The sequence below is a fragment of the Macadamia integrifolia genome, chromosome 1 (assembly GCF_013358625.1).
Source record: "Macadamia integrifolia cultivar HAES 741 chromosome 1, SCU_Mint_v3, whole genome shotgun sequence".
In the NCBI taxonomy this organism is placed as follows: Eukaryota; Viridiplantae; Streptophyta; class Magnoliopsida; order Proteales; family Proteaceae; genus Macadamia; species Macadamia integrifolia.
Window position 1 is genome coordinate 22,308,170 of NC_056557.1, and position 3,823 is coordinate 22,311,992.

Consider the following 3,823-nt stretch of genomic DNA (forward strand, 5'->3'; position numbering starts at 1 on the left):
CCTTTTTACGCGAAACTCAACGTTTGTGACGAAGAGGCCCGGTTACTCAGAAGGGAGTCTGCTAGTTTTTTTTTATTATTACTTTTTATTTTCGGCTTGATTAGTTGACACAGACTGTCCAACCTTTTTACGCGAAACTCAACGTTTGTGACGAAGAGGCCCAGTTACTCAGAAGGGAGTCTGCTAGTTTTAAATTTATTATTTTTTTTTCGGCTCTATTAGTTGACACAGACTGTCCAACCTTTTTACGCGAAACTCAACGTTTGTGACGAAGAGGCCCGGTTACTCAGAAGGGAGTCTGCTAGTTTAAATTTATTATTATTTTTTTCCGGCTTGATTAGTTGACACAGACTATCCAACCTTTTTACGCGAAACTTAACGTTTGTGACGAAGAGGCCCGGTTACTCAGAAGGGAGTCTGCTAGTTTTAAATTTATTATTATTTTTTTTCGACTTGATTAGTAGTCACAGACTGTCAAACCTTTTTAAGCGAAACTCAACGTTTGTGACGAAGAGGCACGGTTACTCAGAAGGGAGTCTGCTAGTTTTTATTTTATTATTACTTCTTTTTTTTCGGCTTGATTAGTTGACACAGACTGTCCAACCTTTTTACGCGAAACTCAACGTTTGTGACGAAGAGGCCCGGTTACTCAGAAGGGAGTCTGCTAGTTTTTAATTTGTTATTATTTTTTTCGACTTGATTAGTTGACACAGACTGTCCAACCTTTTTACGCGAAACTCAACGTTTGTGACGAAGAGGCCCGGTTACTCAGAAGGGAGTTTGCTAGTTTTTACTTTATTATTACTTTTTTTTTCAGCTTGATTAGTTCACACAAACTTCCAAACTTTTTACGCGAAAGTCAACGTTTGTGACGAAGAGGCCTGGTTACTCAGAAGGGAGTCCGCTAGTTTTTAATTTATTATTTCTTTTTTTTTCGGCTTGATTAGTTGACACAGACTGTCCAAGTTTTTTACGCGAAACTCAACGTTTGTGTCGAAGAGGCCCAGTTACTCAGAAGGGAGTCTGCTAGTTTTAAATTTATTATTTTTTTTTCCGGCTTGATTAGTTGACACAGACTATCCAATCTTTTTACGCGAAACTCAACGTTTGTGACAAAGAGGCCCGGTTACTCAGAAGGGAGTCCACTAGTTTTTAATTTATTATTTCTTTTTTTTCGGCTTGATTAGTTGACACAGACTGTCCAACCTTTTTACACGAAACTCAACGTTTGTGACGAAGAGTCCCGGTTACTCAGAAGGGAGTCTGCTAGTTTTAAATTTATTATTATTTTTTTCCAGCTTGATTAGTTGACACAGACTATCCAACCTTTTTACGCGAAACTCAACGTTTGTGACGAAGAGGCCCGGTTACTCAGAAGGGAGTCTGCTAGTTTTTAATTTATTATTTCTTTTTTTTTCGGCTTGATTAGTTAACAAAGACTGTCCAACCTTTTTACGCGAAACTCAACGTTTGTGACGAAGAGGCCCGGTTACACAGAAGGGAGTCTGCTAGTTTTTTTTTATTATTACTTTTTTTTTTCGGCTTGATTAGTTGACACAGACTGTCCAACCTTTTTACGCGAAACTCAACGTTTGTGACGAAGAGGCCCAGTTACTCAGAAGGGAGTCTGCTAGTTTTAAATTTATTATTTTTTTTTTCGGCTTGATTAGTTGACACAGAGTATCCAACCTTTTTACGCGAAACTCAACGTTTGTGACGAAGAGGCCCGGTTACTCAGAAGGGAGTCCGTTAGTTTTTAATTTATTATTTCTTTTTTTTCGGCTTGATAAGTTGACACAGACTGTCCAACCTTTTTACGCGAAACTCAACGTTTGTGACGAAGAGGCCCGGTTACTCAGAAGGGAGTCTGCTAGTTTTTTTTTATTATTACTTTTTTTTTTCGGCTTGATTAGTTGACACAGACTGTCCAACCTTTTTACGCGAAACTCAACGTTTGTGACGAAGGACCCAGTTACTCAAAAGGGAGTCTGCTAGTTTTAAATTTATTATTTTTTTTTTCGGCTTGATTAGTTGACACAGACTATCCAACCTTTTTACGCGAAACTCAACGTTTGTGACGAAGAGGCCCGGTTACTCAGAAGGGAGTCTGCTAGTTTTTTTTTATTATTACTTTTTTTTCGGCTTGATTAGTTGACACAGACTGTCCAACCTTTTTACGCGAAACTCAACGTTTGTGACGAAGAGGCCCAGTTACTCAAAAGGGAGTCTACTAGTTTTAAATTTATTATTTTTTTTTCGGCTCTATTAGTTGACACAGACTGTCCAACCTTTTTACGCGAAACTCAACGTTTGTGACGAAGAGGCCCGGTTACTCAGAAGGGAGTCTGCTAGTTTTAAATTTATTATTATTTTTTTCCGGCTTGATTAGTTGACACAGACTATCCAACCTTTTTACGCGAAACTCAACGTTTGTGACGAAGAGGCCCGGTTACTCAGAAGGGAGTCTGCTAGTTTTTAATTTATTATTATTTTTTTTCGACTTGATTAGTTGACACAGATTGTCCAACCTTTTTACGCGAAACTCAACGTTTGTGACGAAGAGGCCCGGTTACTCAGAAGGGAGTTTGTTAGTTTTTACTTTATTATTACTTTTTTTTTTAGCTTGATTAGTTGACACAAACTGTCAAAACTTTTTTCGCGAAACTCAACGTTTGTGACGAAGAGGCCTGGTTACTCAGAAGGGAGTCCGCTAGTTTTTAATTTATTATTATTTTTTTTCGACTTGATTAGTTGACACAGACTGTCCAACCTTTTTACGCGAAACTCAACGTTTGTGACGAAGAGGCCCGGTTACTCAGAAGGGAGTCTGCTAGTTTTTAATTTATTATTATTTTTTTTCGGCTTGATTAGTTGACACAGACTGCCCAACCTTTTTACGCGAAACTCAACGTTTGTGACGAAGAGGCCCGGTTACTCAGAAAGGAGTCTGCTAGTTTTTAATTTATTATTACTTCTTTTTTTTCGGTTTGATTAGTTGACACAGACTGTCCAACCTTTTTACGCGAAACTCAACGTTTGTGACGAAGAGGCCCGGTTACTCAGAAGGGAGTCCACTAGTTTTTAATTTATTATTATTTGTTTTTCGGCTTGATTAGTTGACACAGACTATCCAACTTTTTTACGCGAAACCCAACGTTTGTGACGAAGAGGCCCGGTTACTCAGAAGGGAGTCTGCTAGTTTTTAATTTATTAGTACTTTTTTTCCGGCTTGATTAGTTGACACAGGCTGTCCAACCTTTTTACGCGAAACTCAATGTTTGTGACGAGGAGGCCCGGTTACTCAGAAGGGAGTCTGCTAGTTTTAAATTTATTATTATTTTTTTCCAGCTTGATTAGTTGACACAGACTATCCAACCTTTTTACGCGAAACTCAACGTTTGTGACGAAGAGGCCCGGTTACTCAGAAGGGAGTCGGCTAGTTTTTAATTTGTTATTATTTTTTTCGACTTGATTAGTTGACACAGACTGTCCAACCTTTTTACGCGAAACTCAACGTTTGTGACGAAGAGGCCCGGTTACTCAAAAGGGAGTCTGCTAGTTTTAAATTTATTATTTTTTTTTTGGCTCTATTAGTTGACACAGACTATCCAACCTTTTTACACGAAACTCAACGTTTGTGACGAAGAGGCCCAGTTACTCAGAAGGGAGTCTGCTAGTTTTAAATTTATTATTTTTTTTTTCGGCTTGATTAGTTGACACAGACTATCCAACCTTTTTACGCGAAACTCAACGTTTGTGACGAAGAGGCCCGGTTACTCAGAAGGGAGTCTGCTAGTTTTTAATTTATTATTATTTTTTTTTG

At 38.3% G+C, this 3,823-nt stretch overlaps 1 long non-coding RNA gene across 1 annotated transcript; it reads right to left on the minus strand.

Moving 5' to 3' along the window:
* Window positions 1–88: 88 nt before the first annotated feature.
* On the minus strand, window positions 89–3,817 carry LOC122081589. The gene is made up of 2 exons (XR_006141129.1): window positions 2,051–3,817; window positions 89–1,932 (listed from the first exon to the last, which is right to left on the minus strand). It is a non-coding gene; the product is annotated as an uncharacterized LOC122081589 (long non-coding RNA).
* Between the last annotated feature and the right edge of the window lie 6 nt (window positions 3,818–3,823).